At 36.7% G+C, this 25,822-nt stretch overlaps 1 non-coding gene across 1 annotated transcript; it reads right to left on the bottom strand.

Moving 5' to 3' along the window:
- Positions 1–4,285: 4,285 nt before the first annotated feature.
- On the bottom strand, positions 4,286–4,392 carry LOC141675655 (small nucleolar RNA R71). The gene has a single exon (XR_012556297.1). It is a non-coding gene; the product is annotated as a small nucleolar RNA R71 (small nucleolar RNA).
- Positions 4,393–25,822: the final 21,430 nt, after the last annotated feature.

The following is a 25,822-nucleotide window of genomic DNA, read 5'->3' as shown; positions in this document are numbered from 1 at the left end:
TTATGTGCGGGAAGACTTTCAGATAAGGAATGCGGCTGATTTAAAAGAGAAGATCTGGACTAAGATAAAAGAAGATATGCATGAAGAGTTAGAGGACTAAAAGACTTGTAGAAGATATCTGATTGATATATTTTAGTAGACTGAATTATAATCCATATCAATTAGAAGATATCTTCTAACTCTGTATTATATAAACACAGACTTAGGGTTTACACTATATGTATTATCATTATCGAGAAACATTATTCATTGTAACCTAGCAGCTCTTAGTGATATTTGTTCATCACTGAGAGAGAATAACAGTTCATATTGTAACAGAGTTTATTGGATATACTTGATCTTTGTTACATACTTGTGTTCAAATCGATTTGATTGTATAAACACTGTATTCAACCCCCTTCTACATTGTTGTGTGACCTAACAAGGCAGAATTAAAATGATCAAAAGTATATAGAGAACTGAGTTCTCGATAATTATAATTGACTTCTCGACAAGTCATTTTAGGACTTCTCGAGTGAGTTCTCGATAAGTCAATATTCTGACTTCTCGAGTGACTTCGCGATAGGCTTAAATATGACTTATCGATAAGTCCTTGTAGATTTCTCTAATAGTGTAAATTCACAGAGTTCTCTACAAGTATAACTTTTGACTTATCAATAACTCAGAACTGAAATAATTTAATTTAATAAATTATTTTGGTAAAATACTTTTGGAAAATTTATTCTAATTTTATTTTGAATTTATTCAAATAAAAGTTGGAATTAATTCAGTCCATTTTTGGACAAATTGGATATTTATTTAACATCTCGATAAGTCATTTTTTAGTTCTCTATAAGAGTAATTTAAAATGACTTCTCGATATGTACTTCATTTCTTAAAATGACTTCTCGATTAGAAAAATGTCAAACGTCTATTTTTGAGTTCTCGACAAGTCATTCACTTTTACTATAAATACCTAGACTTCTCGATACATATACATACTTACAATTTTCGAGATCTCAAGTGACCTAGCCTTTCCAGCAGAAACCGATTTCTCTCTCATTTCTCCTTCTTTCTTAAAAATTTCTTTTACCCACTAAAATTCATACTTATCTCAACGGCATCAAACACTATTGTACCTTTCATCCCAAAGGAGACCAATTTCCTTGCATTTTTGGATGCAAATCAAGCTCCCGAAGATTTTAAAGGCTTTGTCAAGTTCTTATCTAAAACTTACTTTGTTGGGGCTCTAACAGCTAACCCAGTTCTGTATCTGGATGTATTGGGTGACTTCTGGAACTCAACTGTGACTAGGAAAGTTATTCATGAAGATTAATCTTCAAGCTTGGTTGTCAACTGTCAAATCAAAGGACAACAAGTGGAAATAACTGAAGCTAACATGAACTGGGCCTTGAACATTCCAACTGATAAGGTGGTAGGGATCCCAACTCAGGAAGAGCTCTAAAAATTCATGGACTTTATCAACTATTCTGAGAAGATCAACTTGGCAAGCTTGAACAAGAAGAACTTGAGAAGAGAGTGGTCATTCTTGTTTGACTCTGTGATAATATCTTTCACTTACAGGAAGTCAGGGTTTGATAACATCTCTAGTGTTTTCCAAAAACTGGTATACACCATGGCTCACAATAAATAGATCAATGTAGGTCACTACATATTGGAGGAGTTGAGCACTAGGCTGATCATGCCATTGGAGTCAAGAGGTAAAGAAATCTTCCTTCCTAGATTTATCATGTCTGCTTTAAATTATAAAGTTCATGACATACATATGCTAGAAGGTGTAAATAGGTCACTAATTGGCAATTGTAAACAAGTATCCAAAATTCTATTTGGATCACTTACTACTAAAAATAAGGTACATGCGGGTCTTCGATTAACACCTTTCATGATTGAAAGATTTAGGACCTATCCTTATCCTATTCCAGATATGAGAACAAGTGCTAGTCAACCCAGTACAATAATGGTTTCTGAGCCTGTGGAAGTACAAACACAGGCACACCCACGGGAACCTACCCAAGTTAAGCTTGTTCCTTCAAAACATGTAGAAGCTAGGAAACCAACCACCTCATCTTCTCAAAAGGATGAGGTGAGTAAAAAGAAGAGAAAGGGGATAACCCTAACTGTGGTAACTGAGAATGGTGAGGAGATAGCTGAAAAAGAGTTATTGAGTGGCATTTATGACACTTTATTACGCTCCGTAAAGCTTTGAATTGGTGTAATTATACTCAAGTTGTTTATATTTTAATGTGTTTTCTAGTGTTTTTGCATTTTCAGGCATTATCTAGGTAATCAGGTGAATTAGTATTATTTTGGTGCTAATTTGGTGTTAAGGTGGTGTTGGAATAAAAGCTCTTGGAAAGACGGCTCAATTCAGCAAGAAAATGAAGAAATCAGAAGTTGATCCAGGGATTCAATGCGCCCGCGCTGTGATAGCGCGCGCCCGCGCCCAAAGTCCAGAAACTCAGTGCGCCCGCGCTGGTCAAGCACGCAGTCGCGCCAGGTCGAATTCAAAGAATCCTGATTCTAATGGGCTTTTGATCCAGAAGACTTTTACTCTTCATGGGGCTGCTATATATACATAATTAAGTTCATTTTTCAAGGGAGACACATCAGAGAGCAAGGAGAAGGAGAAAAGAAGGCCGTTTCAACACAATTCAACCAAGGAGAAGAAGTCCTAGTTTTAACTTGTGATTCTTTGTTTAAATTGTAATGTTGGATGCTTGTTTTCTTATTCTTGAACCTATACTGTTGTGTTATACTTTGTTTATTATTCGTTTATAAAGACTACGTTTATTATACCATGCTTTCATCGGAACCCACATTGATGATGATTCTGATTATGGGCTAAGCATTATCGTGGGGTTCTAGCGGATTGACTTATGGATTTCTTTAGCTAAATTGCTTCGATGCCTTAGTGTGTGATAATTGTATGATAACCTAGTATTGGTTGTGCTTATTCGTCTTATGAGCGTCGCGAACTTATAAGATAGCTTGTTAATTCTTAATGAAGCGAAAGTAAATTTAAGGGTTTAGAACTTGCCATGCTAGCATAGGTTCATGTGTTACTGTTATGCATGATTCGTAGGTAATTTTAACCATCTTACTTGCCTTATGTAATCACGATAGATAACTTGTGCATTAAACCGTTATGTTGTCAAATTCTATAGACATATAGGGTCTCAATACAATTGGTGTCTATTCAGCTTCTATCTCTTTTATGTATGTCTGGTAGTATGGTATTAGTGCAACGAAAGTTGGCGTTTATCAGTTTCAGGTTATCTGATTAGTGTTATCACCATTACAGGCTAAGGTTAAGAACGAAAAGGCTATTGAATGAAGTATTTAATGAAGTTAGAACTCCATGTTTGTCTCATATATATTAATTCAGCTTTCTTACTTTCTTATTTATAATTGTTAGTTTAAATCTTAGTTATAAAACAATCCAAATTTGTTAATCGTCTTAGCATTGAATAATAGCCATATCATTGTTGCATAAGTGCATAAATTAAAAAGTTAAACTAAACCAATCTCTGTGGGAACGTATCTGATTTATATCTTATACTACTTGCGAACGCGTATATTTACGTGAATTTTAGCGCGTGTTTAGTGACTAACAAGTTTTTAGCGCCGCTGCCAGGGACTGCAGTGTTAATTTTTTGTTTATGTGTTTATCATCAGTGATCGTTAAACTTCATTGACTCGGACATTGTTACTTATCTGTTTCCTTGCCTTATTTCAAGTACTCTAGCGAGCGTGTATGCATACGCGTTTGCGGTCTCGTAAAAGAACTCTGGATAAAGCCAAGGAAGAAGTTATAGTGGTTCGAAGGGTAGTTCTTGAGGACGAAGCAAAGGTAGAAGAAGAAGAAGAGAAAATCGAGGAACCAGTTTTAGTAGTGATGGGGGATCAAGCATAAATTCCTAAGGCTTTGATGGACTATTCTCAGCCTAAGATCAATGATATTTAGTCAAGCATCATCAGGCCAGCCATCTCGGCTAATGCTTTTGAGATCAAGTCAAGCACGATTTAGATGATACAGAACTCAGTTCAGTTTGGGGGTTCTCCTACTGAAGACCCCAACATGCACATCAGGGATTTCATCGAGATCTGCGACACTTTCAAGTTCAATGGTATGACTAAAGCTGCTATCAAGTTGTGACTCTTCCCATTCTCTCTGAGGGATAAAGCAAAGTGCTAGTTACATTCTCTACCACCAGGGTCTATCACCACATGGGAGGATCTTGCTCAAAAGTTTCTCACTAAATTCTTCCCTATGGCGAAGACTGCTGCAATCAGGAATGTTCTTACTCAGTTTGCTCAGTAAACTAGTTAATCTCCGTGTGAGGCTTGGGATCGATATAAGGAGATTCTAAGGAAGTGCCCATACCATGACATACCTGATTCGATGATTATAAATTGTTTTTATAATGTATTGGGTGCTACTTCTAGACCCATGCTCGATGCAGCATCAGGAGGAGCCTTGTGGGCTAAGAGCTATAAAGAAGCTTATGAATTGATTAAACTAATGGCTGCTAATGAATACCAGAATCCTTCTCAGAGACTGACTCAGGGAAAAATAGCAGGAATTTTGTAGTTGGATGCAGCAACTGCTATAACTGCCCAACTTAAGGCTTTGACGATGAAGGTGGACACTTTGGCCAATTATGGAGTTAATCAAATCACTAGTGTCTATGAGCTTTGTGTTGGTGCCCATGAGACTGATCAGTGTGCTATTTCTAGTGAATCCACTCAGTTCGTGAGCAATTTTCAGCGATCGCAGCAACCTGTGCAAGCCACTTATCATCCCAACAACCGCAATCATCCTAATTTCAGCTGGAACAACGCTCAGAAGGCGGTTCAACAGCCTTATCAGCAGTACCCAGCTAAGCAGTACAACCCCCCTGGTTTTTAGCAACCGTAATATGCACCTAAGCAGAAACTTCAGCTACAACAAGCTAATGAAAATTCTGAATTAAAGGAGTTGAAGCTTATGTGCAAAGTCAAGTTGTTTCTATCAAGACCTTGGAAAATCAAATTGGATAAATTTCCAATGCCTTGCTAAATCATTAACCTGGTACATTACCTAGTAATACTGAAGTGCCAGGAAAGAGGGAAGCTAAGGAGCAAGTAAAGGCAATCACTTTGAGGTTTGGAAAGGTTGTGAATCCTGAACAAACTCAAGTTTCGAATGAAGAAGCTGGGGCTGAAGAAGAAGTAGAGCAGCAGGAAGAAGAAGTGGAACCAAGGAAGACTACTGTTGAGCACACTCCTCTTGAGGGTAATACAGGGAAGAAACAGATCTATCCTCCACCACCTTTTCCTAAGCGGTTGCAGAAGAAAAAGGTGGATAAGCAATTTAAGAAGTTTTTGGAGGTGTTCAAGAAACTTCATATCAACATACCTTTTGCTGAGGCTCTTGAGCAGATGCCTAGTTACGCAAAGTTTATGAAAGGTATACTCTCTCGGAAAGTGAAGCTAGATGATTTAGAGACTTTCGCTCTCACGGAGGAATGCAGTGCTGTGCTGCAACAGAAGTTGCCTCTGAAGCTTAAAGATCCAGGAAGCTTCATTATTCAATGCACAATTGGAAAAGTGTCTTTTGAAAGATGCTTATGTGACTTGGGAGCTAGCATCAATCTGATGCCGTTGTCAATCTTCAAGAAGTTGAACTTGCCTGATCCAAAACCGACTTATATGACTTTGCAGTTGGCCGACCGTTCTATTACATATCCACGAGGTATTGTGGAGGATGTCTTGGTCAAGGTTGATAAACTCATATTCCCTGCTGATTTCGTCATTCTTGATTTTGAGGAAGATAAGAAGATTCCCCTAATCTTGGGAAGACCTTTCTTGGTGACTGGTCGAACCTTGATAGATGTGCAGAAGGGTGAGCTTACAATGCGAGTGCTGGATCAGGATGTAACTTTTAATGTGTTTAATGCTATGAAATTTCCCATAGAAAACGAGGAGTGCTTCAAAGTGGAGTTGGTTGATTCTGTGGTTACTTCAGAACTTGATCAATTGCTAAGGTCTGATGCCTTAGAGAAGGCCTTGTTGGGGAATTCAGACAATGAAGATGACGAAGGTGAAGAACAATTGCAATATATGAATGCTTCTCCCTGGAAGAGGAAGATTGATATGCCTTTTCAATCTCTTAGAATGGAGGAATTAAACAAAGCTCTTAAATGCCTCAAGCCATCTATTGAGGAAGCTCCTACTCTTGAGCTTAAGCCTTTACCTGAACATTTGAGGTATGCGTTTTTAGGTGATGCATCTACTTTACCTGTTATTATTGCATCTAACCTTTCAGGTAGCGATGGGGAGAAGCTTTTGAGGATTCTAAGAGAGTTCAAATCATCAATTGGATGAACCATAGCAGATATTAAGGGAATCGGCCCTTCTTATTATATGTATAAAATTCTACTAGAGGAAGGTAGCAAGCCTACGGTTGAGCAGAAAATAAGACTTAATCCGATCATGAAGGAAGTAGTGAAGAAGGAAATTCTTAAGTGGCTGGATGCAGGGATTATTTATCCCATTTCTGACAGTTCTTAGGTGAGTCCAGTTCAGTATGTATCGAAGAAGGGAGGTATCACAGTTGTTGCTAATGAGAAGAATGAGCTCATTTATACTCACATAGTCACGGGATAAAGAGTTTGTATGGACTACAGGAAGCTGAACAAGGCCACTAGGAAGGATCATTTCCCTCTACCTTTCATTGACCAGATGCTTGACCGATTGGCTGGTCACCAGTATTACTGTCTGCTGGATGGTTATTCGGGTTACAATCAGATTTGTATCTCTCCCGAAGATCAGGAGAAAACTACCTTCACTTGTCCATTTGGTACTTTTGCCTTCAGATGAGTTTCATTTGGTCTGTGTGGTACACCAGCCATATTTCAAAGATATATGATGACCATCTTTTCTGATATAATTGGCTAGAATGTGGAGGCGTTCATGGACGACTTCTCTGTATTTAGCGATTCTTTTGATGAATGCTTGCAGAATCTTGGACATGTTCTCAAGAGGTGTGTTAAGACCAACTTGGTTCTCAATTGGGAGAAATGTCACTTTATGGTGCCACAGGGCATTATTCTTGGCCACAAGATTTCTAGTAAGGGCCTTGATGTGGATAAAGCTATGGTGGGGGTCATTGAAAATCTTCCTCCACCAATTTCTGTTAAGGGAATTCACAGTTTTCTTGGTCATGCGGGTTTCCATAAGCATTTTATCAAGGACTTCTCTAAGATTTCAAAGCCATTGTACAGTTTGCTAGAGAAAGATGTCCCTTTCAAGTTTGATGACGAGTGCCTTGCCGCTTTTGAGACATTGAAGACGAGTTTAATCACGGCACCTGTCATAACTGAACCTGACCAGAATGAACCTTTTGAGATGATGTGCGATGCAAGTGAATGCAGTTGGAGCAGTTCTTGGCCAGAGAAAGAACAACATATTTCATGTGTTCTACTATGCTAGTAAGACCTTGAATGGTGCTCAACTAAATTATACTACTACAGCAAAAAAACTCTCGGCTATTATCTATGGTTTTGAGAAATTTCGATCTTATCTACTCGGGACTAAACTGACAGTTTTCACTGAACACGCTGTAATCCGTTATCTCGTCTCGAAGAAGGACTCGAAGTCTAGATTGATTAGATGGGTTCTTTTGCTTCAAGAATTTGAATTAGAGATCAAGGATAGAAAGGGGACTGAAAACACTACTAGAATTCTGTTAATAGACATCGGTTGCTCAGACGACCGATGTTAAAGTTATATTTAGACATCGGTTATTTTAAAACCAATGTTACTGCTTATTTTAGACATCGGTCCAGAAAATAATCATTGTCTATAGTTATTTTTCAAAAATGAAAAATGTTAGTTAGATATCGGTTTTTTATGTAACCAATGTCTTTGTTTTATAGACATCGGTTATATTTTACACCGTTGTCGATGGTTAACTTAAAAAAATTAAAAAAAACATGCGGAAACTTTCCCCCTTTATTCCCCAAATATTCCCCCCTTAACCAAAAAAAACCTGTTTCCCCCTAATTTTTTTTCCTGTCTCTCTCTCACTCTCACTCTTTCTGCTCACCCTCTCTCTCTCTCTCTCTCTCTCACCCTCTCTGCTCTCTCTCTCTCTCTCTGAGCTCACTCTGCTCTCTCTGGTTCTCTTTCCCTCTCTCTTCCATCTCTCTGCTTCTCTCCTTCTCTCTCTCTTCCATCTCTCTCTCTCTCACACACACAGCATATCAGTTTATAGTAAGTACATAGGGTTTTAATTAAACCCCAAATTGAAGAACACCATCAATTAATCAAACTCCATCTACGAGAAACCCTAATTTCTGAACAGGTATGTTTGTTCATTTAGGTTTGTATGCTCGATTAGGTTAAATTTGTTCAATTAGGTTTGTTCATAAATTTTAATGGGTTTTTTCCTTTTTTGAACAGGTTTTGAGATTCATTGAGCTTCATAAGGTTTGTACTCTAATTTTTTATTTTTTCTTGAGTTATTTTAAATATGTATGTATATATATTTACATAAATCTGCATTTTTTTGAACATAAATTATGATTGTGTTCTTGTGTATATATATTTAGGTTTGCCTAAATATATCAATTAGGTTTGATATTTGCATGTGTTTTTTTCTGGATGATATCTTCCGATTTTTGTCCGTTTAAAGTTTTAAGTAATAGTATGTTTTTACATTCGATTTTGTGTTTCTTTGATTTTATTGTGCGTGTTTTGGATTTTAAGTTCTTATTTTGAATTTTTATGTTTAAGATTTTGTGGGGTGTTTTTTACTAGTTTTTCTTGATTTATTTTATGTTTTTTGAATGTATAATGGGATAAATTTACTCTTTTGATTTCTGCAAGCTTCCAACACTGGAAGAGGACCTAATCGTGAAGAATGCGATGATGAGAAAATGAAACTTAATGACAGGCATGAGATAAACCATCGAGTAAGGCATTATGATGTTAGTGGTGCAATGAGGAGATTCCGGTATGACGCGGACAATAGTCTGGAGGCTCATAATGTTCTTAAAGATGGTGGATTTATGCGTGCTATTAAAAGAGATGCACCTAGGACTGGTGTTGCAGAAGAGAGAACCTAAAATATCAGGTTCTCATCGGCCATTGCCTAAGCTAATTCTCCAGGTGTACTGTAATCTGATAAATCTAAGTAAAACCATTATTATTCAATATTATTTAACTTATCTTGATTCTGGAGCATTATAGTTTTGAGTTTATTTGACTTTTTATCACTTGTAAAATTCAAGTATACATTCAATCTTTTTTAATTGATTGTGTCTCATAGCAAGCCTATTTTTTTTTTGCTAAATGAGACTTGTGTTTCTGTTAAGGATGATTGAGTGTATACTTATCTTATCTTATCAGGCGAGTTTGTAACTCCAAAGAATAAAAAAATACATGCTTGTATAAATAATATGAAATCTAAAATAGGAAGTTGTGTTATATTATGTCTTTTGGTCTAGGTTTTAACTTATTAGAACTCTTACGATACAATATATCTGAAATTCAAGTCGGTATAGTTGATTTTCTGGTACGTGGAATAGCACATACCAGAATGTATTCTTGTATTCTTATCTGACCAGAATCTGGAAAAATATCAGCTTTCTATTCTTCCATTTAGGTTACATTTTCTTTAAAGACTATTTGGGCTTTCTTTTATATGTCTACATAAATTTCATATTAAGATACTTTAATCTGTGTTTTCTTGTGAAGTTGTAAGATATCTTATTGTATTTAGATGTCCATAGAACTCATTTTTTGTAAAAGGGCTTTCATCAATTTTATTAATTAGATTTTGTGATAGCTGAACTATAACCTGTGACAGTGCTATACTGATAGTACATTAGTCTGATTTTTTTACTGGTTACAAGCTCCCTTAGACTTGGAATTGTAGTGAGGAAATTTCATGCTTTGTGTGTTATCTTGAATATTTTCCTGTCATAGTTTGCGCTTTTGATTCTACAATTATGATAAATATGTTTCTGTCATGCTTAACCATTGAGAGTTTGTTATCTCTATGTGTACTTACTTATAAGAATATGTTATTAAAATAGAATAATATTTTTATATTTGGTTATGTGCTTGGTTTCTTACATGTATGGTTCCTAAATGCAGTTTTCACATAGGAAGTGCATCCAGCGACGGTGCAACAAAAAAGGTGATATCACTTGCAAAATTTGCAATCAGGTATGAGGATGCCCACTTTTTAGTTTTTATGAGAGTACACGACTGAATCAATTGTTTTTTTACCTAAAGCCAAATATACTCTCCCTTTTGATTAGGTTTTTCACCAAATTATGATCTTTCTCCAGCAAAAAACAATTCTGATGTCATGACAATTGATATCAGGTAACTAATTAGATGCTTTACCACTTATATATAATTTTCTCGTTGCTAATTTGCTCAGCTGGATACAATGGAGTATGTGTTATTATAATCCCTTGAATTTCAGATCCTTGATCCTTTTTATGGGGTGTATTTTAGGATGATTCTAGTTAAGGCAGTTCTAAAGATGGTAAAATGGCCAAATCGAAGAGGGTGAGGGAGGACACAGATTATGAAGAGGATAAAAAACTAATGCCTGAAGGGGAACCAGAAGGTAAGCAAAAAAGGCTTCGGAAAGATATCACCAATTCTCTAACAGAAAACAGAAAAGAAATAGCTCTTACTTCGCGTCAACGAGCCCTTTTATCACATTCCTGTCCTGTTTTGTCTTCTTTTAGTTCTTTTGCTTATTTAAATTATCTCTCTAATGTAGTTATTCTGAATAATTTGAGGAAAACATATACTTATAAATCATTTAGATCTAGTATAGGTTGAACTTATACTTCTTTTATTAGCTAACTATTATATGCCCGTTCCAGGGCAAAAGGAGAAACTCAGGGAAGTTGAACAGCAGCTGAAGAAAGCTGAGAATGTTGAGAGGCGTATACTGCAACGTGAGAAGGCAGCTTGGGAGTTGGAGGTTTGCCTTTTTATCTTTTTTTCTTGAGGTTGTTACAAGGTCTTCATTGGAAACTCATTTTTTATCCATATAAGCTTTCCAATTTTATATCCTTTGTTTGCTTTGAATTCCATTTTTTGTTGGAAAAGTGAAACCAATTACTTTTTTTTACCTACAGGTTCTTCTCTCTTTAATAATGCAAAATTCTGATTTCACTGAATTTTGTCCAGATATATATAAGCCTAAAGTGATAGTTTAATCCTTTTGGAACATCACGTTCATGTTCTTTTTTTAGTGTCACATTATAACTTAATTCATAATTATCATTTATTTTATATAACTGCATCTTGAGATTATGTTCTCTTGAGGTATTGTACGCCTTAACCGTTCTAGTTTGTTTATATAAATATAGAAAGATCTGTTTATGTCAATTTAGATATAGCATAATATGGTCAGGGTATTTGGTTATGCAGCTTAGGGTATCATGTATTATAAGCAATTCATGGTACATTTTAGCTATGACTTGGAGGAATGTATGAAGTAACATTGGTTGGGATACTTTGTCATTATTATTTACAATTAAAATGGCCTGGAATTGATGGACTCATAGGACTATTGATGTCTGGTACATGCTATTTGTGGCGCCCTCCAAATCCGGGTCAGAAGTTTGGGGTCCACACACACACACGCCTTATTTATAACCTGCTTATAGCAATAATAAAGATAACAATAATATGCAGTGACCCTATTTACCAACTACCACGGATCGCAATAGGTTAAAGTATGCACACAAGCCACACATCTGCTTATATTACATACTATTCAAATCCCAAATATTCCAAACTCAAAACTGAGTATTAAACATTATTACAAACTTTTACAGACTTAAATTATCCCAAAAGAAACCTACTAGCTTAGCTCGATCAACCTGAACCCCTAGCTCTCGCGCTGGACTGGGGATTCGCGGTACCAACTGGTTCCTTCTTAACTGGAAAAGAACAGAAACAATATCGCACAAATGAGCTAACTAGCTCAGCAAGTCACAATGACAAAACTGAGAATAATGATCATCAAGTGAACATGTTTATGATATCAAGTGAACAATGGATTATGATTTAGAATTAGATATTATATTTTCAGGTTAAAAACCAAGGTTAGGCTGCTGATCAGTCACGCACTAACCCCGAGCAAAGCACACAACACTGCTCTAACTACTGGATCCAAGGCACACATTGGCCTAACTTGACCATTATATGGTCTGACCACGAATCTGGTCCATAATTTTATAAAAACAATCCAATTCTAACATAATAACAGAATAAACAATAATAATTAATAACCAGAATTATTAACAACAATGAGTGTTTAACAATGAAAGGGTTTCAATCCTTGTAAGGATCAATAAGGTAATTTCAAAGCTTGGATGCTGGGTAATGAAAGAATTGGATAACAAAGGAATCAATGTTTCAGGGTTTCAAGGATTTGGTCTTTCAAAGCATAAAATACAAAGATTTGATTGTGTAAGCAATCTGGTTCAGTGTTTAATATTTAGTTTGTATGTATTTGTGGAGTAGGATCGTATACTTGAGGTTCGTGTTTGGGTATACAATAATCAATAGTCTAGAAAGAATCAGGTTACGGCTCAAGATTAATAACTGGAATCAAGGTTTAGGGTACAGTGCTTCAAAGCACTTGCAATATCAACAAGACTATCAAGTACTACAATATCTCGAGAAAGTCCAGAACACTTGCCTGGTATTAGCTTACTACACTGCACTCGCTTCCAATCACAATCATCTTACTCCTCAACTACCTGTTTCCCTTTTCTACGCCTTGCCTCTTCTGCTCACATATCATAAACATCTATCAATAATCGACTCATAGAGTTCTATTCAACACATACTTCTATCTACCCTTCGTTTTACCCAAATCCGATTAACGGATTGAAAGTTATGCAATAATCAAGTAAACACCGAATATATAGACTGATAGTTAATCAACAAGTCATATATAGCACATAATACATCACGTAATCAATGATATATTATTTATAAAGAAGTCTCGGGTCATAAATAGGCTTTCTGATATTTAAAATGATTTTTAAAACATTTTTCGGAATTAAAACGGTTCGTTGGATCAATTTCGGGTTAATAAACAGGGTTCAGTAGGCCAATTCTGGCTCCGAAACAATTTTATACTAATTATCGAGCTTTGGAAATAATTTAGAATAATATTTTAAAGCTCGAAACTATTTTTCAGAATTTTTAAATCATTTTTAAATAATTAAATATAATTAAATAATTGATTAAAATCAATTAATAATTAATTAATTCAATTAATCAATTAATTTTCGAATTAATTGACCAATTAATTAATTAAAAATTAACTGAAATTAATTAACTAATTAATTTAGATTTATTTTTGAATTAAAAATAATTTTCGGAATTAAAATAATAATTTTCAGAATTTTCAGAAATTAAAAATGAATTTTTATAATAAAAATAAATAGGAAATATGATTTTTAAACATTTTATAAACAGGAATCCTATTTTTGAAAACTTTGCAAACTACAGGGACTAAACTTCACCATCTTCAAAAATACAGGGACTAAACTGCAATTTTGCAGTTTCAGTCGCCGGAAAATCGGGGGTGGCCGGAGAACTCACCTCCGGCATCCTTCCACCACCATCACCTCCAGAATTAAACTATACAACACCAGGAACCTATATCTGCAATAAAAATTCATCAATAACCCCAGACTTGACCGGAATTTGATCAAGAAACTCGCCGGTTTCCGGCGGGTTCGACGTAAACTTCAAAACACAACTCCCTTCTCTACAGACCTCGTTGATTCATGAAACTTGTACGACTAGATTGCAAATTTCACAGAGAATACAATACACTATACCACAACATCAATCTATTTCAGAATAAGAAACCCCCAAATTTCAATTAAGAACATTCATACGGGTTATAAACCCTAATTTTAAAATTCGAAAATCAAACTCAAATTTTAACATGTTATTGAACTCCAAATCAGACGTATAATATATCAAAATCATCAGGAAAACAAGCTCTACAACATGCAATCATCAAATCATACAAACAATTATCCGAACAAAAATTCATATTTTTAATAAATTTAATTCAAAAATAAATAAATTTCCAGAAAATAAACCTTTGATTCTGCAGTGAAACAAAGCTCAGAATTTGATAGAACACTTCAAATCCTTCGTTTTGGTTACTCAAGCTTTGAAAACAGAGATCGGTAACGCCTTCGTTTTGCTGTTTGATTCTTAGAACAGTTTATGTAATTAGGTTTTTTCTCTGAAAATTATAGAATTAACTATTTGCAAATGATTTTGATACGAAATAAAATACGGAAAAAGGCTATTTATATTTACAGAATATTAGTATCCCGTTGGATCATTCCGGATATAAAACGGTACGTTTATTTGTAAAAACTGATCCAAACGGTATCGGTTTTCGGGATAATTATCCAATATCAATACAATTTGTACTGCGGTCTTGGTCTCAGCGCCTGGTTACACGCATTACGAAGTGATAATTGCGATAGTTTAATAAAAAGCTCTCGTTTATCGAAAATACGGGTTTATTGATTTACCGAAACGAATATTGTATCGAAAATGTTGTGCCGGGTCCCGCGCAGGACAAACCGTACGCCGGATCGAAAAAGTCGAAACATGGAATATGCTCGGAATATTACAATTAGGTTAGGAAGGAGTTCTCGGAAGAGTTTCGAGTTCCAAAAACGTAACAACGGTTGACGTCGGTTGGTTCCCGTTTTTATAAAATAGATTTTAAATACTCGGAAAAAGATTTTATAAATTTCATATGATCCTTATAAATCCATACATCAACATAAAAATAATTAGGAAGATATGACAATTATCTATGTTTTATTTTGGACATATAAAAATTAAAATACTCAATTAATATTATTTTTGAATATCCAAGTACATATAACATTTAACAATTAACTCACAGAATAGATACTGAACTCACAAAATAATTATTTAATAGAAAAATAATTACAAGATATATCCCGGATATTACACTATTACATAGAGAGAAAGCCCTTTACGGAAATGGTCTAGAAGAAAAGGATAAGGTCTGCACTTCTATTTTCTACAAATTTTTAATGCAAATAAAGTTCATCCTTCCAAGTAAAGAAGCCGTAATTTGCAAATCTAATGCCATGTGAAGTACTGGTACCTTAAATTTATATTCAGGCACAAAAATATCTGAGCTCAAGTACTCTTGGTAAGTCTAACGAGTTCCTTAAATCACTTGGAAAGAATGTCTACAAATGCAAGGACATGTACAATGATCTGACAAAGTATAGTAGTAGTAGTCTGATAGAAACTATGTAGTAGCTCTTGTGTTATTCATCTGACCAAATGTAATTCATATAAACTTTTTAATATTTACTTGAGTAAATGTAATTACGGCTAGAGATATTCATGTACATGCATTATAAAATTTATTGCAGGAGGGATTCTTGTATCAATCTGTCGTAGAAGATTACTTTACTCAATTCATGTATATGCATTGTAAAACTTATTGCAGGAGGGTTGTTTCCAGTTTTTAGAACCAATGTTAAGAACCATAAATACACATCAGTTTACACATATAAAAACAATGTCTTAAAATCACAAAGACATCAATTAAAATAAAATATTCGATGTTAATAATGGAATATTAGCACATAAAAATGGGGTAATAACATCGATTCAAAAATAAACACCCGATGTTTATTTATCATATTAACATCGGTTTTTTAGAAAACAACCGATGTCTATTTTCAACATTGACATCGAGTACTTAGAAAATAATCGATGTCTAATAAGATAGAGACATCGGTTTTTTATCAAAGACCGATGTCTAAGAAGATAGAGACATCGGTTTTTTATTTTTAATCGATGTTAATGTATAAATATTGCTTGTGTTTTATAGTTTTAAATAGGCCTAATCGTCCTAATATTATATTTCTGAACTTGACATTACACAATTATATAACAAGAATGTGAATTAGACATCAGAAATTTTCCAGAAACGATGTGTGATATTACATAGACATCGGTTTTTAACTGATGTCTATGAGAAAATACATTTAACATCGGTCGCGAAGACATCATATATTTTTTACATAGACATCGGTTTTTAACCGATGTCTAAGGTCTTTTTCTAGTAGTGAAATCAGGTCGCTGATCATCTCTCGCGTTTAGAGAACCCTAATGCTACTTTACTGGACAAGACATTGATAAATGAGTCTTTTATCGATGAGCAGTTGTTTGGAGTGCAAGAGGAAAAACCGTGGTTTGCAGACATTGTGAACTACCTTATGAGTAACATCATGCCTCCTGACTTATCGTACGCTCAAAGGAAGAAGTTTCTGCATAAAGTGAAGTGGTATATATGGGATGAGCCATTTCTTTTTCGTCAAAGAGCTGACCAAATCATCAGGAGATGTATTCCGTACAGCAAAACGGGGGGGATCTTGTGAGATTGCCACTCAACGGCTTATGGAGGACACTATGGTGGAGAAAAGACAACACCTCGTATTCTTCAAGCAGGTTTCTTTTGGCCAACTTTGTTTAAAAATGCTCATCAGTTCATTTTGAAATGTGATCGATATCAACGTGTGGGTAATATGTCTAAGAGGGATGAGATGCCTCCTAATGTGCTTCTCGAGGTTGAAGTCTTCGATATTTGGGGAATTGACTTCATGGGGCCATTTGTCTCATCTTGTAACAATCAGTATATCTTGTTGGAGGTTGATTATGCGTCGAAATGGTTTGAAGTCAAGGCGTTGCCAACGAACGATGTGAAGGTGGTGCTTAATTTTCTTCACAAGCAGATATTCACAAGGTTTGGAACTCCAAGAGTCATAATCAGTGATGAGGGGTCGCGTTTTTGCAATCGCAAGTTAACTGCTATGATGCAAAGGTATAATGTGAATCATTGCATTGTTACGGCTTATCATCCTCAGACAAATGGTCAAGCTGAGGTATCTAACAGAGAGATTAAGCGCATTTTAGAGAAAGTTATGTGTCCATCGAGGAAAGATTGGTCTTTGAAGCTTGATGAAGTTATTTGGGCTTATAGAACAGCATATAAGACTCCATTGGGAATGTCACCGTTTCAGTTGGTTTATGGTAAGGGGTGTCATTTGACGGTGGAGCTCGAGCATAAGGCATATTGGGCTTTGAAGAAATTAAATCTAGACTTGGATGCAGCTGGAAAGAAGATGATACTTCAATTGTATCAACTCGTCGAGTTCTGACTTCAAGCTTATGAGAACAACAAAATGTATAAGGAGAAAGTCAAGAGGTGGCATGATAGGGGTCTAGTGCTCAAATCATTTATGTCGGGACAACAAGTTCTTTTGTTTAACTCCCGTCTCCGCCTTTTTCCTGGAAAGTTGAAATCAAGGTGGTCAGGGCCCTTCATAATCAAAACTGTGTTTCCGCATGGAGCGGTGGAAATTTTTAAGAATGATCCGGGCCGAACATTCAAGGTAAATGGTCAGAGGTTAAAGCATTACTATGGTGACACGATGAACCGCGAGGTGGTTAGTGCTGTTATGTTGTCCATTTGATCTCAAGTTTCTACATCAAGCTAATGACGTAAAACAAGCGCTTCTTGGGAGGAAACCCAAGTTTGTTGTACATTAGTAGGTAGAGGAAGCAAGAAGAAAGAAGAAAAACACAAAGAAAATCAGAAAAAAAAAAAAATTCAGGGCCAACTTCAGTAGCCAAGCACGCTCGCGTTGATCTGGCGCGCGGCCGCCCTGTTTTTCCAGAAGGTAAGTGCGCCCACCCTGATCTAGCACACGGCCGCACCGATTTGGCAGAAGGTGAGCGTGCCCGCACTGGTCTAGCGTGCGGTCGTGCCGGGGTCCTGACCTAGAAAAATAAAACCGGCAGTTTTGAAGAGAAAAACACGGGATTTTTGCTAAAAAAATCAATTTCAAACCAAATTTTACTCTTCCACATCCCAAATTTCCCTCTCCAAATCAAACCCATTATTCCCATGATTCCCATAATTAATTCCCACTTCTATTCCTTATCTAATTCTCATCTCACCATTTATAAATACATATACTTATACACAAACTTCTCCACCACAACACAAATTCTCAAACACAAAAATCTCTCAAACACTTAGCTTTTATTCTCTCTTATTCAATCCCAGTGGCACCTAAAACACAAAGAACTCAAGTAAGCAGCAGAACCTCCGATTCTTCATCTGCGGGTGGTGTGAGGCCAAGGTTTTCTACTTCCGAGGCTGAAGAGGAGTACACGAGGCTTCTCTCGAAGCCTATTGCGAATGAGCGAGGTTTTTTGCCATCAGGGAAGGATGGTAAGTTGTTGGAGATGATTCTGGAGATGGGTTGGGTTCCTTTTTGTGAGGCTCCCGATGCTGTGCCCATGAGTGTTGTGCGAGAGTTCTATACTAATGTGAAGGCGGAGAAGAGTGGCGTCACGGTGGTCAGGGGGATGACTGTGGAGTATAGTGCGGATACAATAAGGAGGATGATTGAGCAGCCCGCGAGGAAGCCCGGTCAAGACACTTGGAATGATAAGACTCCGGAGGACTTTAATCTGGATCTGATCGTTGCTAATCTTTGTGTGCCTGAGACTCACTGGAAGTTCAAGAGGGGCACAACTGATTACTCCACATTCCCTACGTCGTGCATGAACAGGTTTGCACGGGCTTGGAACTCATTTATTTGTGCTAACATCATGCCATCATCACATATGCATGAGATTACGGTGGAGCGTGCTTGTCTACTTTGGGGTATTCTTCAGGGAGATTACAATGATTTTGGGATGGTTATATATCAGGGGATTTTGAGTTTCTTGAGAGGAGGTACTACGGGTTCTATACCATATGTGTCCGTTGTGACGAAGTTGTGCATGATAGTTGGTGTTCATTGGCCCGCACATGAGCAGCTACAGCTTCCCAGTGCTTTTATCGACATTTCTACGCTGTTGAACATGACTGAGTGGTATGGTGGCAAGCTCAATCCTAAGGGGATTGGTTATTCATATGATCATCTACCAGGTGGTAGACCAGCGGATCAGACTTTTCCTGGTGGGTCGCAGCAGGCAAGGAAGGCGGCATGGAGAGCTCAGTTGGGAGAGGAGGCTGGCCCTTCGCAGTAGCAGGAGGCAGGAGCTGAGGTTGGAGCTGGTTTGAGTATGACGCAGTATAGGTGTCTAGCGAGGAAGATGGATTCCATGCACGACATCCATAGTCAGTTTGCACGTGATCTCACCCAGGCACTTGGGATAGCTTTCAGAGCCACCGGTATTGACATCCAGTGGCTAATATTTGGTGAGGATGTCATGTATCCACCTCCAGACACGCCTGACACACCACCCGTTGAGGGTGATGATCCTGATTTGGAGTAGGTATGCCTGATTCCATACTATTACCTTCATTGAGGATAGTGAATATTTTAAGTTTGGGGGTAGTAGTTGAAAGAATTTGTTTGTGTGAGTCGCATATAGTTTGCATATTCATGATAGTTTAGTTCATATAGTTGCATAATTTGCCATATAGTAGTCTTTTTTATTTATTTTTGGTAGTGTTTGTGATAATTTGTTCATGTAGTTTCATACATTTGCATAATAACATGATCCCTTAGATAATTTTTCCGATTGACTTGTGATATTGATGCTAGTGTAGTGATGTCGTATTTAGTGATGTTAAGTCTTATTGAGTTGATTTGCATGCTAGAGGCAATTGTATTTCTCCAAGTCTTATAGGTTGCTAAAGTGCTATATCATGGTCATGGTTTGTTTATTTGTCGAGGTTTAATCTCTCATTTATATTTAGAATTTAGGATATTCTCTTAATAATAAAAGACATGGATTTTTAGAAATTGGAGAAAATTTGATTTCATTGCTAGTTGTATTAGCTAGGTGTCAAATGGCTAGTAGTTGGCTCATATTTTTATGAGTAGTCTAGGGTTGAATGAGATGGAGCGAAACGCACTCAATCAGAAATTGTTGAAAAAAAAAGAAAAAAAAAGAAGAAAAAAAGTATGTGTTATGTATAATTGATCATGTGTGGGCTCTTTATACTCGAGTTATAAAGTTCTTAGGGGACTTTGTGCCTAGTGACCTAAGGTTTTTCATAGTCTGGGATCCGCTAACCTAACGCTCGTTACATGGGTACTATTGTATAAGTCTTTTATGGACCTCACTCATTGCACAGTCAAATAAACATAGTTTTGTTGTTTTGTTGGGAATTAAAGTATGAATCCATGTAAAACTCCACTATAAGAATTGAAGTGTTAAAAGTTATCTTGAGTCTAGCTTTTATTCTATTTATAACCTTGCAATAGCCTTAATGAGTGGGAGTCATGATTCTTGATCTAGTGGCGATAGTATGTCTGTAAGCAGTTGCACACACGCACGTCTCTGGTTTATAGATTAATTTGTGAGATTTAATTGATCTTTATGCGAGTAACTGTATGTGTTGAGATGTTGCTTGTTGATCGGTTTAGTTATTCTATTGGGGATCGTTGCATTCATTTAGTTGCATTCATGCATTTTTATTTCTTGTTCTTTGAGTCTGTTTATGCTTGAGGACAAGCATCGATTCAAGTTTGGGGGTATGTTGAGTGGCATTTATGACACTTTATTACGTAACGTAAAGCTTTGAATTGGTGTAATTGTACTCAAGTTATTGGTATTTTAATGTGTTTTCTAGTGTTTTTGCATTTTCAGGCATTATCTAGGTAATCAGATGAATTAGCATTATTTTGGTGCTAATTTGGTGTTAAGGTGGTGTTGGAATAAAAGCTCTTGGAAAGCTGGCTCAATTGAGCAAGAAAATGAAGAAATCAGAAGTTAATGCAGGGAGTCAGCGCGCCCGCGCTGTGATAGCGCGCGGTCGCGCCCAAAGTCCAGAAACTCAGCGCGCCCGCGCCAGGTCGAATTCAAAGAATCCTTATTCTAATGGGCTTTTGATCCAGAAGACTTCTACTCTGCATGGGGCTGCTATATATACATAATTAAGTTCGTTTTTCAGGGGAGACACATCAGAGAGCAAGGAGAAGGAGAAAAGAAGGTCATTTTAGCACATTTCAACCAAGGTGAAGAAGACCTAGTTTTAACTTGTGATTCTTTGTTTAAGTTGTAACGTTGGATGCTAGTTTTCTTATTCTTGAACCTATACTCTTGTTTTATACTTTGTTTATTATTCATTTATAAAGACTACATTTATTATACCATGCTTTCATCGGAACCCACGTTGATGATGAGTCCGATTATGGGCTAATCGTTACCGTGGGGTTCTAGCGGATTTACTTATGGATTTCTTTAGCTAAATTGCTTCGATGCCTTAGAGTGTGGTGATTGTATGATAACATAGTATTGGTTGTGCTTATTCGTCTTATGAGTGTCGTGAACTTATAAGATAGCTTGTTAATTCTTAATTAAGCGAAAGTGAATTTAAGGGTTTAGAACTTGCTATACTAGCATAGGTTCATGTGTTATTGTTATGCATGATTCGTAGGTAATTTTAACAATCTTATTTGCCCTATGTAATCACGATAGATAACTTGTGCATTAAACCGTTATGTTGTCCAATTCCATAGACATATAGGGTCTCAATATATTTGGTGTCTATTCAGCTTCTATCTCTTTTGTGCATGTCTGGTAATATGGTATTCGTGCAACGAAAGTTGGCGTTTATCAGTTTCGTGTTATCTGATTAGTGTCATCACCATTACATGCTAAGGTTAAGAATGAAAAGGCTATTGAATGAAGTATTTAATAAAGTTAGAATTCCATGTTTGTCTCATATATATTAATTCAACTTTCCTACTTTCTTAGTTATAATTGTTAGTTTAAATCTTAGTTATAAAATAATCCCAAATTGTTAATCGTCTTAGAATTGAATAATAGCCATATCATTGTTGCATAAGTGCATAAATTACAGAGTTAACCTAAACCAGTCTCTATGGGAACGAATCCGATTTATATCTTATACTACTTGTGAATGCGTATACTTGCGTGAATTTTAGCGCGTGTTTATCGACTAACAAGAGTCACCTCTGGTCAAAAGATCCAAAAGGAGTAAGCAAACTGAGCTGACCACTCTAGCCTTCTCTGTATCCTCCCAACAGGATGCAGTTGTAAAAGCAACCAGTAGTGAGTCTGCACAACCTCCACAAGAAACAATTCAAGTATATGGTAGGAGAAATAAGGAAGGCACACACTGTGATGCCACATCTCTTGAAGCTCCCTCATTCATTCAAGGGGAGCTGCCAACACTCACAACTGAGCAAAAAATTCTTATGACTAAAATTTCTTCTATTCCAATTCCACTTGAATCCACTTCTCAAGTGCAATAAAAATCAAGTGACTTAGCTCAAGAAGCTTTGCTCACCACCCAAACACTACATTTAGATGGTTAGAGGCTACATGCTGGGGTAGACCTTGATGACACCATCAAAACCATGAGGGTTTCATCAGATTTTACTGAAGACCCTATGGATGTTTCTAATGCACCTTCATGTGCAAAACAGTCTTCACTAACTGCAAGGTTTGAGGGTAGTACTCCTGAGGGGGAGCTATCTAAATCCTCTCCAATTCAATTGGAGGTTTATCATGTAGGGACAACTCCCCTCACAACCCTAGCAGAAATTTCCTTGGCAGTTGAAGCTAGGAGTACAATTACCCATGATACTATCATAGGGGAGGCAAGTATAGCACATTCAAGTGCCAGTGTGTTGCAAGACACACAAGGGTTTGAGGCTGGTGTACATGACGGTAACCCAGTCAAATCCCCTCCAATTCAATTGGAGGTTCCCACTACAAGTGGAGGACAACACACTGTCAAAACCACAGAGCAATCTGTGAGTCAAACTGTGACTTCAGTCACAGGTGTTTCTGAGACATCAACCTCACAACCTCAACAACTTCACATTCTCACCAACTGGCTGCAAGAATCTGTCTCTCAACCCACATCTGTAGATGATCTCTTAGTGGAGCAGATTTCTGGACTGGCAAACATCTCTCAACATCTACTCACTTCTGATATGAGCAATCAGGACTAGCAAGCCATCATGCTCACCTATAATGAAGATGTGGAGAAACAGAAGGAGAAGATTGTAAATGATGAATAACAGGATGGCAATGTGGATGCATGGCTATCTCAAGATTTTGTGATGGAGATGGATCAAGTCTTGGCCAGATTCAGGGAAGAGTATGTCACTATCCTTGGAAGCAATGCAAAGGCCTTGACTCCACAAGAAGTATATGATGCAGTCACAGAAGTGCAAAAAGCTCAACTCAAGGCTTTTCACCTTTTTGGTAAAGCTCTTGAAGTCAAATTGACTGGTCATGAAGATAGGATCAGAAAGATAGTAAGGGAAGAGATGGATGAAATCATTCTCTCTCAAACTGAGATAAAAAATCAATTCAAACACTTCTCAGATCAAATGTCCAGATATGATCTCAGTGGTGTAGATAAAAGCATGATACAACTCAAGGACTCATTTGTTGCCTTGCACAATCAAGTTCAAAATCATATCAACAACTCTAATGACACAAGGTTGAAGTTGGATCAGATGCACATTGTAAGATACACTCCTTCTCCTTTGGTCCTCGATGAAATTCAGAAATTTGTGCAAGCTACATGTGGGTCATCTACTATTATCTCTACATCAAGCTCCCATCAACCTGCATCCACTTCAACAAATCTACAGATTCAATCTCTACAAGGTCAAGTCACAACATTGCAAGACTCCAACTCTTCTCTCACAGCCCAAGTCCAGACCTTAACTTCTCTAGTCAAGAGTCAACAGACTGACATCCGGACCCCGATGGACTCTCACAGGCATCTTCAAATGCAAAACTCAGTTTCCTTGGGTGCCATCATGGGGAAGTTCAACATTGCACTGCATGCCTTACCTGAATAGATTAGACCATAAATTTCATCTCCTCTTCTCATGCCTATTTCCAAGACTAAAGGGGAGATTGAGGCTAGGATTGCACAATCCAAGGATGCTACACAATCTCAAAAGTCTGTTCAGGAGGGACAAAGCTCACATACTCAAGTTGATGTTGGTAAAGAAAGACTATTGAGAGCTGTAGAAGGACCTCATCAAGATCAGGAATTCAATGATCTTCTAGCAGCACTAAGAGTGTCTCTTCAACAAAACTACATGGGTTGCAAGAAACCTTTAGGCAAGAATATAAATTTTTTAAGAGCAGTGGTGGTGAAGATTGACAACTTTCTAGAGAAGAGAATTGTGATGAACATCACTGATGGTGGGGTAGACAGATGTCTTCAGGTTACTTTGGAATGCCTTCAGGCATTGAGGGCATATAAATTAGATGTTATGATTGATAAAGTCCACCAAGTAATTCTTGAAGACACTCAACTTTTACATGAGCTTAAAAAGGCACAGGTAGCAGCTTTTCCAGAAGCTTATCTATCTCCAAATAAGGGAATTGTTTATGTCTGCCCATTCACCAAGCAAGACAAGCATCTCTGTATTCCTAAGCATTGTGTCAGATCAAATTTAAGGCTACTTATGACTCTACAATCAGATTTGAAGATCAAGAAGAGCAAGAAATATGAAGATGTTAAGATGATAAAATTCTTGGAAAGATACCTGAGAGTTTATGACAACATGTTGCCAACTAATAAGTACAATCTAAGGAAAGATGAGGATGATGATTAGCAGAAAGATGATCAAAAACCTTCTGGCTCAAATCCAAGTCAATCAAAGGCAACTGGCAGCAAGGACAAGAAGCAGGAGGAGAAGAAAAATGATGAGAAGAAAAAGGGAAGTGAGAAGAGAACTAAAAAGGCTCATGATAGCTCAGAAACACACCAAACCCTAAAAATCCAAACACAACTAGCTCAAACCTCAGCTCAACCTAAAACATTAACTATCTCAAACATTAAACCACCCCAAACCTCAAAGCCAAAGTTTTTGTACAAACAAACAGCCAACACTTTTCTAAAAATTCCAATCACCACAAGCCAAACAAATCTCAAGAAAATCATAACCCTACCCTTAACCAAGCCTTCACTTAAAGTCAATCTTAAATTTGTTGGAAGAAAGTCTAAGAAAGCCAAACTCATCAAGAAAGGAGAAGTCACTGAAAGGGCTATCTGGAACTGTTTCAAGCAATCTGACTTTCTACCTCTCAATTGGTGCATCTCAGATGAAGACCATTTTCAACAACTTGCTGAGGAAATAGTCAAAGTCTGGATTGTATCTATTAGGGAAGTTATAATTTTCTATGAAGATGGGTCCTTCACCTTTCTTGGTAGCAAATTAATGGACTCTCTTTCAACCACGGAAATTAAGAGAATAATAAGCTTGGTGAAGGACAAGGATACTGCTACAAGGTCATGAAGATCAGTTCTAGCTGAATGGTTGATTGGAATGGAGGAAACAAAGAAAAGAGATGAGGCTGAAGCTGAAGAGAGAAGGAGGAAGTATGATGAAGAAATAGAGATGTATATTAAAACATCAGAAGAGATAAAGGCCAAAAGAATGAGTAGAATCTCTAAAGATGGGAAATTTTTAAACATTAAAGCTGGTGGATTCTCAAGGTTCAGAATAGCTTTTCTAGATAGTGGTTATCCCAAGGTAGCAAGATAAAAACTAGTAAAAGCTCTAAGTGGAACACCTATCATAGAAGAACTTGAAATTCTAGATCACTTGAAGGATTTACTTAGAGAAGAAGCAGACACAAAAATTGTCTTTACCTGATACTTGTAACCACTGAATCTTGTAAATCTTATGTTGTACAAAAGTTATAATTCTTCAAGCTTTGTGTATTAATT

Source organism: Apium graveolens, chromosome 7 (genome assembly GCF_009905375.1).
Source record: "Apium graveolens cultivar Ventura chromosome 7, ASM990537v1, whole genome shotgun sequence".
Lineage (NCBI taxonomy): Eukaryota > Viridiplantae > Streptophyta > Magnoliopsida > Apiales > Apiaceae > Apium > Apium graveolens.
This window is presented reverse-complemented; position numbering and strand designations above follow the sequence as displayed.